Raw genomic sequence first — 13,279 nt, 5'->3', positions numbered from 1 at the left:
TGGCTGCTTGCCGGTCCAAATTTCATATGGAGTTTTCATATGATTCTTATTGATCATGGATCGGTTTTGAGTATAACTGGCTTTGTTGATGGCTTCAGCCCAAAACCTTTGTGAGATACCAGATTCGGCTAGCATGGTTCTAGCTGCTTCCTTCAATGTGCGGTTTCTTCTTTCAGCTACTCCATTTTGTTGCGGTGATCTTGCTGCTGATAATTCAAGTTTTATGCCATGATCTTCAAGATAGGATGATAGGAATCGGTTTAGAAATTCAGTTCCTCTGTCACTCCTGATTCTTTCAACTGCTTCACTTTTCTCGTTTTGAAGTCTTTTGAGCAGCTTGATTAGTTGACCAGCGGTTTGGTCTTTGGAGTTTAGAAATGATACCCATGTAAATCTGGAGAAATCATCGATTACTACGAGAGTGTATTTTTTTCCCCCTAAGCTTGTTACAGGTATTGGTCCGAACAAGTCCATATGAAGAAGTTCCAGACATCTTGCTGACGAGTTTCTTCCTTTGCTCTTGAATGTTGACCGGACTTGTTTACCTAACTGACAAGCATTGCAAATTCTATCTTTGGTAAAATCAATGTTAGGCAATCCAGATACTAATTTAAGTTTGCTGATAGTGGCAATAGATTTGAAATTAAGATGGTTGGGTCGTTTATGCCAAAGCCAATTTTTATTACCATATAAGGCGACAAAACAGGTAGGTGCGCTAAGACATTCATCATTCCATTTAACTTTGTATGTATTTTGCTCTCTATGACCAGTTAACATGATATTACATGCCGCAGTTTTGACAGAACATATGAGTTTTTGAAATTCTACGGTGTAACCACTGTCACATAGTTGACTTATGATTATCAGGTTATAACATAGATTCTCTACAAGAAGTACATCTCTAATAATAATTTTGCCGTGGATAATCTTACACTTACCAACAGCTTTACCTTTAGAATTGTCACCGAAGGTGATTCTTGGACCTTTGTAGTTGATTATTTCTGACAGGAGATCCTTGCTTCCAATCATGTGTCTAGAGCAGCCTCTATCCAAGAACCAGATTGATTTCTCCAAGTTCTTTTTCTTTGACACCCAACATAAAAAAAGGAGAAATTGGTACCCTTTCCTATTTGGGTCCTGAGCTTATTAGACCCTTAGGGATCCACACTTGAATTATCCTGAAGGATTTTTGATGATGTGTCCTAAGGAGAGAGCTGTTGTGTGCATAATCAGGTGATGTATCAGTGTCTTTTTCTTTCCAGTATGTTGTTTAGACCATCTGTCATTGTCACTCAACCGGTATCTCTTTTGAACAGGTCGGCTATTGTGGTAATGGTTCGGTCTAGTTTTTGAATGATTCCCTGTTGATCCTGACTTTCTGCTGGTCCGACCTGAACCGTTGTGAATGGTTGTATTAGTCCTGCGTCTGAGCCATGATCGGTTGGTTTTAGCATTCTCAATTTCGACGTATCCTAAACCACATCGCCTTCTGTTATTTTCAAGATTTACATTCTGAGTGCCTTGATCTTCAGGTTCATCATGTTCATATACCGTATTAGATCTGAAAAATTTAATTGGTTTTAAATTGCCTTTTTCTACTAGCGGTTGAGTTTGTGCTTCTGAGGTGCTGCATTCATTAATGCTATAACCTAGCCCGGTTCTGTCTCCGGCTGGCTTCTGCATTTCCTGCAACCTATTCAGAGAAACAGAGGACTTGTTCCAAGTGTTAACTGTATTTATCAACCGTTTGTGTGGGGACCCGGGCTCTAACTCCATTCTTTTCGGGATTAATTGGATCTTTATTCAAAATGTGGGTCAAATTTTCGCTTTTTAACATTAATTCAAATGTAAATACTAAGCATAATATCTTTCTTTATTTAATTACAACACATATAATATACATGTCATGTCCTACTACAAACACATCACTAGTGTTTAATACAAACCATAAACTACAAGTAGTACAAATCTAGTACAACATCACTAGTGATCTTCTGCGCTCGTAGTCACCACGCTATCTTGATCTCATCTCTGACGTGACCCATATCCTGCCCCACCTGTTTTTATGCACACATACAGACATAACAACAGCCGGAAACTCCGGTGAGAACAAATCCCAGTATAAAACATGTATACATGCTGATACGAAATCATAAATCATGCATGAAAGCAATAACCGTGGCTTCATAGTCTATGAAACTGATCTATCTAAACATGCAATTCAAATCAAATCATGTCTTGACTCGAATCGACTCTACTCTAGGGATCCCGGAGTGAATAAGACGTCAATGGCTGTCACCTACCCTCCCAATCGGGGTGACTGTACGTCTTATTCCTAGACTTCGGTCATATCTGTATCGAATGTCTACTATCGGATTGAATCTGGTCCGAAGCGTCGATACCACCGAACATCTAGTTTGGCAAGTCTGCCAATGACTCTCCTATCTCAAAGGCTTGAATGTAAATCTATAAATAAGACATCATCATATCATGAGATGTGAATATAAATCTATAAACACATCAAATTCATATCAAAAGATAAACAACAATTCTAGTATGTGATTTGGTTGGGAAACTCAAATTGAATCTCATTTGAGTTGTGTCTTCCCCAAACAAAACATGAATTATACCTTTCGTCGCACAATTTCTGTCGATGTCGAAGTCTCGATGACGAATCTGTCTCTATCAAATCTGAAATGGAAATATTGATACATATTCTATCAATCTCTAATCTCAATCGACACATATCCAATTCAATACTTGACCTCGGTACCATTTGCCGGCATAACAACGTAATTTCTCAATACCGGTCAATCCAACTCCCACATATATCAATAATTCATAGGTCTCAACTCATAATCATCATCATATATACATCATACTCTCAAAATCTCCATATTCTCAATCAAGATATGCTAAAATTCATAACAAATGCATACGGTACTATTTCTTCGATCCGGTTGCGAATATACGACATCTATAATCTCAAGAATCTCTAATAGTAAGCATATCATAATTTCTCCAACACAAAAAATCTAAATCATGTTGGAATTGAACAATATTTACCTCTTCTTGTAGCCTTGGTTGAGAAGATCACAATCTGAACTCTAATTAAAATTCTGATGAAGATATCTTATACAATCAATTTCTAAAAGAAATAGAGCATGAAGGAATTCTTGAAGTCTCTCTCTCTCGTTCCATCTGCTGAAAATGAGGAAGAAATGAATGACAAATCATATATATATCTTGCATGTTGAGGGGCAAGTGTCATATTTTTCAAGAAACACGCATGACCGCGGGTGCGCTCAAGCTTCGGCGGTCCATCCACTTTCCAAAATCGACGACCGCGGGTGCGCTACATATAAAACCGCGGGTGCGGTGACATCAACGCGGGTGGGGTTATGTTTGAACCGCGGGTGCGGTGTCATTTCTGTAAATAATTTCCAACTCTCTGTCCATCAACCGCGGGTGCACTCTTTCTTGGACCGCGGGTGCGGTGTTCCTACTGCAAAAATGGCTAACTTTCTGTCCATGCACCGCGGGTGCGGTGCTTCTCTAGGCGCGGGTGCGGTCCTTTTCTTCAAGCAACACTTCATCTTTTCATTTTATCAACATACCATCTAGGGCATTATATTTCTCCCCCTCTTAGATATTAGTTCGTCCTCGAACGTGAAATTAATTAATCAAAGTATGTACAAACAGCAGTAAAATCAAAAGCTGAATAAATACTCACATCATGAGAATAACTCGGGATATTTCTGTCTCATATTTGCTTCTGTCTCCCAAGTCGCTTCCTCGGTGCCATGACGACTCCACTGGACTTTCACTAGTGGAATAGTCTTCGTTCTGAGCTGCTTCTCTTTCCGATCAAGAATCTGTATCGGTTGTTCAATATAACTCAACGTTTGATCCAGCTCAGCTTCGTCAGGCCGAATGACATGAGAACAATCTGGCATGTATCTACGCAGCATCGATACATGAAAAACGTCATGTATCCCGGATAGAGAAGGAGGAAGAGCCAGTCGATATGCTCGATCGCCAATCTTTTCAAGAATCTCGTATGGACCGATGTATCTAGGAGACAACTTCCCCCGTTTGCCAAATCTGACAACGCCTCTGAAAGGAGAAATCTTAAAAAACAATCGGTCTCCTTGTTCAAATACAAGCGGTCTACGTCTGATATTGGCATATTTGGCTTGACTATCCTGTGCCGTCTTCATTCGCTTCTGAATGATCTTTACGTTCTCTGTCATTTCCCGAATCATATCAGGCCCAAGTTCTGGTACTTCAGATATATCATCCCAATATAGAGGAGATCTGCATTTCTTGCCATACAAAGCTTCAAACGGTGCCATCTCTATGCTCGTTTGATAGCTGTTGTTGTACGAGAATTCACACAACGGTAGTGAATCTTGCCAACTAGTGCCGAAATCTAGCACTACAGTTCTCAAAATGTCCTCTAAAGTCTGGATAGTCCGCTCTGACTGTCCGTTGGTCTAAGGATGATAAGCAGTACTCAGGTGTAATGTCGTACCTAAGGCCTGCTGCAAACTGTGCCAAAAGTGTGAAGTGAATCGTGGATCACGATTTGATACAATAAACTTCGGCACACCATGCAATCTGACTACTTCTCTGATATAGGTCTCGGCCATCTGATCGTGTCTGTATGTCATTCTGTATGGAATAAAACAAGACGATTTGGTCAATCTGTCAATAATGACCCAAATCGCGTCACAGCCTCGTGATGATCGAGGTAACTTCGTCACAAATGGAAATGTGATCCCATTTCCATTCTGGAATATTCAAATTCTGAAGTAAACCTCCTGGCTTCTTTCTCTCAGCCTTCACCTGTTGGCAATTTAAACACTTAGACACAAATTCGGCAATGTCCGACTTCATCTATTTCCACCAGAACTGTGTATTTAGATCGTTGTACATCTTCCTGCCACCAGGATGAATGCTGAACCGACTACAGTGCACTGCTGACAATATCTGTTGTTTCAACTCTGAAACATCTGGCACTACAATACGGTTATTCACATACAGGACAGAATCACGTACCTGATATTCAGACTGATGTCCTGATCTGACCATCTGAATTGGCTGCTGTATATTCTGATCTGTTCTTTGAGCTTCTTTGATTTTCATAATCAAATCTGGCTCAACTTGAATCGTGGCAAGTCTTAATGGTCTACTATCTGTGTCAAATGCTAAACCAGACAAACAACAATCTTCAACTAAATTCGAAACACCTATCGTTGATAAAGATAGGGCACAAACCTTTCGACTCAAGGCATCTGCTGCTGCATTTGACTTCCCTGGATAGTACTTGATCTCGCAATCCAAATCTTTCAGTAGATCAAGCCATCTACGCTGCCTCATGTTCAACTCTGACTGAGAAAACAGATACTTCAGACTTTTATGGTCAGAGTAGATCTCAAATTTCTTGCCATAAAGATAATGACGCCAGATCTTCAAGGCAAACACAATAGCCGCCAATTCAAGATCATGAATGGGGTATCGAATCTCGTGTGGCTTCAGCTGTCTAGAGGCATATGCGATCACATGACCCCGCTGCATAAAAACACATCCCAGCCCTCTGTGAGATGCATCACAATATACAACGAAATCGCCAGTACCTGAAGGAATCATCAAGACAGGTGCACTGGTCAGCCTCTTCTTCAATTCTAAGAAGCTAGACTCACAATCCTCAGACCACACAAATGGCGCATTCTTCTGTGTCAACTGGGTAATCGGCTTCGCAATACTGGAGAAATCTTTAATGAATCGTCGATAGTACCCTGCCATACCCATGAAACTGCGTATCTCTGGCACAGAAGTCGGCCTTGGCCAACCGATCACAGCTTCAACTTTACTCGGATCTACAGAAATACCGTCTCCAGATATGATATGACCCAAGAAGACAACCTGTCTCAGCCAAAACTCACACTTCGACAGTTTAGCAAATAGTCTTTCATTTCTCAACGTTTGCAACACAATTCTCAAATGATCGGCGTGCTCAGTCATACTCTTGGAATACACCAAAATATCATCGATAAAAACAATCACAAACTCATCTAAATATCTCTGAAACACGTGGTTCATCAGTCCCATAAACACCGCTGGAGCATTCGTTAAACCAAAAGGCATGACAATAAATTCGTAATGTCCATACCTTGCTCGAAATGCTGTCTTTGGTATATCAATATCTCGTACTCGCAGCTGGTGATATCCAGATCTCAAATCGATCTTGGAATAGATAGATGATCCCTGCAACTGATCAAATAAGTCATCGATACGAGGCAAAGGATATTTGTTCTTTATCGTTGCCTTGTTCAGCTGCCTGTAATCTATACACAATCTCATAGAACCGTCTTTCTTTCGCACAAATAGCACTGGTGCACCCCAAGGAGATACACTGGGTCTGATATATCCCTTGGCTAGAAGATCTTCTAGTTGTGCTTTCAATTCTTTCAGTTCTATCGGCGCCATCCTATACGGAGCTCTCGAAATAGGAACGGTTCCTGGAATGATCTCAATGCTAAAATCTACCTCTCGAACTGGAGGTAACCCTGCAAACTCCCGTACTACTGGCAAATATGCCAATGCCGGGCTCGATTTCAGTAAATCTACTGAATAAATAAGGAACCCTTCTGCTCCTTGTTGCAACAATCTACTCATAGTCAGAGCAGATACTAAGGGAATCCGAGATCTGGAACCCTTACCATAGAATTTCCACTCCTCTTTCATTTCAGGTCTGAATTTGACAATCTTGTGAAAACAGTCTACGGTGGCTCTGTACTTAGTTAACATGTCAATCCCGACAATACAATCAAAATCAGATAAACCAAGTACAACACATTCTAAATCGATCTCATGCCCTTCAAACTGTAGTAAGAAATGTCTAACTGAAGTCACAGATATCAGACCACTTCCCAACGGAGAAGAAATAGACACTACAGTAGACAATGACTCTACAGGCAACGCATGTGTCAATGCAAAACATTCTGATATGAATGTATGTGATGCACCTGTATCTATCAATACATATGCAGGATAACCGCAAAGAAAACACTTACCAGCAATCACATCTTCTGGTGCATCTTGGGCTTGCTCTTCCGTCAATGCAAACACCTGAGCTTGTTGTCTTGGAGGTTGGCTCACTGTCTGGCCACCTCTGGCTCTAGGCTGGGACTGTGTAGGCGTGGGCTGGAAGGAATGGACAGACGAAGCTTGCCTCTCAGGCTGAGTCACTGATGCTGATGACCCTACGCTCTGAAATCTCTGGGCACCTCTCTGGGGACAGATTCTGGCGAAATGTCCCTGTTTCTTACATATATTGCATCGGCCCATAACTCCCTGACACTGCTCAGTGGCATGTCGGCCTCCACAAGTAGTACAATATACACCTGTCACATCTGTACTCTGGCCAGGACCTCTCTGTCTTGACCCACTGGAGCTCGATGAACTGCTCCCCGCTCTCTTGAACTGCTTACCCTTAGTTTTCAAAGAATCTTTCTTCCCACTACTACTGATTCCACTATCAAATCGAGGAGGAGGTGGTGGAAACTGTGTGGCGAATGGTGGCGGTCTCTGACCCTGAACACTATAGGAAGCTCCTCGCTGCCTAATCAAGCCAGCCTCTGCTCCCTTCGCTCGATTTAGCGCCTCAGAAAAAGTGTTGGGTCGCCTCGTGTTCACTAGGGTAAAGATATCCGGATTCAAACCATTTTTGAACTGATCGGCAACTGCCTCATCATTCCCTGCTACATGAGGTGCAAATTGAAGCAAGGACGAGAATTTGGCAACATACTCCTCTATGTTCCATTGCCCCTGTCTCAAGTTGGCAAATTCTGCCCCTTTATCTTTTCGGTAAGACACTGCAAAGAAACGTTGATAAAATTCATCTTTAAAAACTTTCCAAGTAATATCAATACCTTGATGTTCTAAGGCTCGTTTCGCCGTTAGCCACCAACTCTTGGCCACTTCTTGCAATTGATGCCCAACCAGCTTCACTCTACGTTCATCTGTATAGGCAAGTGATTCAAATAACATCTCTATATCATCCAACCAGCTTTCGCAATCCGCTGCATTCTCAGTGCCTTTCAAATTCGGGGGTCGGAATGATTGAAACCGCTTCAACAGAGTCTCCATCTGGGTAGCGGTTACGTCCATCTGGGTACCTGACGTACTCCCCTGTTCTGGCACTTGACCTGCAGCTGGTTGTGGTATTCTTCTAGTCGGCATAATCTGATTATCAAACAGATTAGTACACAGTCTATACAATCTGTCTCAGCCCTCCTCTGATCATATACCTCTGATCCAGAATCGGTTCTGATTCAGTCTTTACAAGGATATGCTGTAAATCAACTCATATACAATACAACATATAATAGGAAAAGCATTAAATCATGCTAGCACATCAAAAGCAAGGAAGAAGACTCGATATACCCCGCTCATTCTATTCTATCTAAGTCTACCGAACCTACTGCTCTGATACCACTTGTTGTGGGGACCCGGGCTCTAACTCCATTCTTTTCGGGATTAATTGGATCTTTATTCAAAATGTGTGTCAAATTTTCGCTTTTTAACATTAATTCAAATGTAAATACTAAGCATAATATCTTTCATTATTTAATTACAACACATATAATTTACATGTCATGTTCTACTACAAACACATCACTAGTGTTTAATACAAACCATAAACTACAAGTAGTACAAATCTAGTACAACATCACTAGTGATCTTCTGCGCCCGTAATCACCACGCTATCTTGATCTCATCTCTGACGTGACCCAGATCCTGCCCCACCTGTTTTTATGCAAACATACAGACATAACAACAGCCGGAAACTCCGGTGAGAACAAATCCCAGTATAAAACATGTATACATGCTGATACGAAATCATAAATCATGCATGAAAGCAATAACCATGGCTCCATAGTCTATGAAACTGATCTATCTAAACATGCAATTCAAATCAAATCATGTCTTGACTCGAATCGACTCTACTCTAGGGATCCCGGTGTGAATAAGACGTCAATGGCTGTCACCTACCCTCCCAATCAGGGTGACTGTACGTCTTATCCTAGACTTCGATCATATCTGTATCGAATGTCTACAATCGGATTGAATCTGGTCCGAAGCGTCGATACCACCGAACATCTAGTTTGGCAAGTCTGCCAATGACTCTCCTATCTCAAAGGCTTGAATGTAAATCTATAAATAAGACATCATCATATCATGAGATGTGAATATAAATCTATAAACACATCAAATTCATATCAAAAGATAAACAACAATTCTAGTATGTGATTTGGCTGGGAAACTCAAATTGAATCTCATTTGAGTTGTGTCTTCCCCAAACAAAACATGAATTATACCTTTCGTCGCACAATGTCTGTCGATGTCGAAGTCTCGATGACGAATCTGTCACTATCAAATCTGAAATGGAAATGTTGATACATATTCTATCAATCTCTAATCTCAATCGACACATATCCAATTCAATACTTGACCTCGGTACCATTTGCCGGCATAACAACGTAATTTCTCAATACCGGTCAATCCAACTCCCACATATATCAATAATTCATAGGTCTCAACTCATAATCATCATCATATATACATCATACTCTCAAAATCTGCATATTCTCAATCAAGATATGCTAAAATTCATAAAAAATGCATACGGTACTATTTCTTCGATCCGGTTGCGAATATACGACATCTATAATCTCAAGAATCTCTAATAGTAAGCATATCATAATTTCTCCAACACAAAAAATCTAAATCATGTTGGAATTGAACAATATTTACCTCTTCTTGTAGCCTTGGTTGAGAAGATCACAAATCTGAACTCTAATTAAAATTCTGATTAAGATATCTTATACAATCAATTTCTAAAAGAAATAGAGCATGAAGGAATTCTTGAAGTCTCTCTCTCTCGTTCCATCTGCTGAAAATGAGGAAGAAATGAATGACAAATCATATATATATCTTGCATGTTGAGGGGCAAGTGTCATATTTTTCAAGAAACATGCATGACCGCGGGTGCGCTCAAGCTTCGGCGGTCCATCCACTTTCCAAAATCGACGACCGCGGGTGCGCTACATATAAAACCGCGGGTGCGGTGACATCAACGCGGGTGGGGTTATGTTTGAACCGCGGGTGCGGTGTCATTTCTGTAAATAATTTCCAACTCTCTGTCCATCAACCGCGGGTGCACTCTTTCTTGGACCGCGGGTGCGGTGTTCCTACTGCAAAAATGGCTAACTTTCTGTCCATGCACCGCGGGTAGGTGCTTCTCTAGGCGCGGGTGCGGTCCTTTTCTTCAAGCAACACTTCATCTTTTCATTTTATCAACATACCATCTAGGGCATTATATTTCTCCCCCTCTTAGATATTAGTTCGTCCTCGAACGTGAAATTAATTAATCAAAGTATGTACAAACAGCAGTAAAATCAAAAGCTGAATAAATACTCACATCATGAGAATAACTCGGGATATTTCTGTCTCATATTTGCTTCTGTCTCCCAAGTCGCTTCCTCGGTGCCATGACGACTCCACTGGACTTTCACTAGTGGAATAGTCTTCGTTCTGAGCTGCTTCTCTTTCCGATCAAGAATCTGTATCGGTTGTTCAATATAACTCAACGTTTGATCCAGCTCAGCTTCGTCAGGCCGAATGACATGAGAACAATCTGGCATGTATCTACGCAGCATCGATACATGAAAAACGTCATGTATCCCGGATAGAGAAGGAGGAAGAGCCAGTCGATATGCTCGATCGCCAATCTTTTCAAGAATCTCGTATGGACCGATGTATCTAGGAGACAACTTCCCCCGTTTGCCAAATCTGACAACGCCTCTGAAAGGAGAAATCTTAAAAAACAATCGGTCTCCTTGTTCAAATACAAGCGGTCTACGTCTGATATTGGCATATTTGGCTTGACTATCCTGTGCCGTCTTCATTCGCTTCTGAATGATCTTTACGTTCTCTGTCATTTCCCGAATCATATCAGGCCCAAGTTCTGGTACTTCAGATATATCATCCCAATATAGAGGAGATCTGCATTTCTTGCCATACAAAGCTTCAAACGGTGCCATCTCTATGCTCGTTTGATAGCTGTTGTTGTACGAGAATTCACACAACGGTAGTGAATCTTGCCAACTAGTGCCGAAATCTAGCACTACAGTTCTCAAAATGTCCTCTAAAGTCTGGATAGTCCGCTCTGACTGTCCGTTGGTCTAAGGATGATAAGCAGTACTCAGGTGTAATGTCGTACCTAAGGCCTGCTGCAAACTGTGCCAAAAGTGTGAAGTGAATCGTGGATCACGATTTGATACAATAAACTTCGGCACACCATGCAATCTGACTACTTCTCTGATATAGGTCTCGGCCATCTGATCGTGTCTGTATGTCATTCTGTATGGAATAAAACAAGACGATTTGGTCAATCTGTCAATAATGACCCAAATCGCGTCACAGCCTCGTGATGATCGAGGTAACTTCGTCACAAATGGAAATGTGATCCCATTTCCATTCTGGAATATTCAAATTCTGAAGTAAACCTCCTGGCTTCTTTCTCTCAGCCTTCACCTGTTGGCAATTTAAACACTTAGACACAAATTCGGCAATGTCCGACTTCATCTATTTCCACCAGAACTGTGTATTTAGATCGTTGTACATCTTCCTGCCACCAGGATGAATGCTGAACCGACTACAGTGCACTGCTGACAATATCTGTTGTTTCAACTCTGAAACATCTGGCACTACAATACGGTTATTCACATACAGGACAGAATCACGTACCTGATATTCAGACTGATGTCCTGATCTGACCATCTGAATTGGCTGCTGTATATTCTGATCTGTTCTTTGAGCTTCTTTGATTTTCATAATCAAATCTGGCTCAACTTGAATCGTGGCAAGTCTTAATGGTCTACTATCTGTGTCAAATGCTAAACCAGACAAACAACAATCTTCAACTAAATTCGAAACACCTATCGTTGATAAAGATAGGGCACAAACCTTTCGACTCAAGGCATCTGCTGCTGCATTTGACTTCCCTGGATAGTACTTGATCTCGCAATCCAAATCTTTCAGTAGATCAAGCCATCTACGCTGCCTCATGTTCAACTCTGACTGAGAAAACAGATACTTCAGACTTTTATGGTCAGAGTAGATCTCAAATTTCTCGCCATAAAGATAATGACGCCAGATCTTCAAGGCAAACACGATAGCCGCCAATTCAAGATCATGAATGGGGTATCGAATCTCGTGTGGCTTCAGCTGTCTAGAGGCATATGCGATCACATGACCCTGCTGCATAAAAACACATCCCAGCCCTCTGTGAGATGTATCACAATATACAACGAAATCGCCAGTACCTGAAGGAATCATCAAGACAGGTGCACTGGTCAGCCTCTTCTTCAATTCTAAGAAGCTAGACTCACAATCCTCAGACCACACAAACGACGCATTTTTCTGTGTCAACTCGGTAATCGGCTTCGCAATACTGGAGAAATCTTTGATGAATCGTCTATAGTACCCTGCTAGACCCATGAAACTGCGTATCTCAGGCACCGAAGTGGGTCTCGGCCAACTGATCACAGCTTCCACTTTACTCGGATCCATAGAAATATAATCTCCAAATATGATATGACCCAATAAGACAACCTGTCTCAGCCAAAACTCACACTTTGACAGTTTAGCATACAATATTTCATTTCTCAAAGTTTGCAACACAATTCTCAAATGATTGGCATGCTCATTCAAATTCTTTGAATACACCAAAATATCATCGATAAAAACAATCACAAACTCATCTAAATATCTCTGAAAGACGTGGCTCATCAGTCCCATAAACACCGCTGGAGCATTCGTTAAACCAAAAGGCATGACAATAAATTCGTAATGTCCATACCTGGTTCGGAATGCTGTCTTTGGTATATCAATATCTCGTACTCGCAGCTGGTGATATCCAGATCTCAGATCGATCTTGGAATAGATAGATGATCCCTGCAACTGATCAAATAAGTCATCGATACGAGGCAAAGGATATTTGTTCTTTATCGTTGCCTTGTTCAGCTGCCTGTAATCTATACACAATCTCATAGAACCGTCTTTCTTTCGCACAAATAGCACTGGTGCACCCCAAGGAGATACACTGGGTCTGATATATCCCTTTGCTAGAAGATCTTCTAGTTGTGCTTTCAATTCTTTCAGTTCTATCGGCGCCATCCTATACGGAGCTCTCGAAATAGGAACGGTT

This window comes from Primulina tabacum, chromosome 12 (genome assembly GCF_025594145.1).
Source record: "Primulina tabacum isolate GXHZ01 chromosome 12, ASM2559414v2, whole genome shotgun sequence".
Lineage (NCBI taxonomy): Eukaryota > Viridiplantae > Streptophyta > Magnoliopsida > Lamiales > Gesneriaceae > Primulina > Primulina tabacum.
This window is presented reverse-complemented; position numbering follows the sequence as displayed.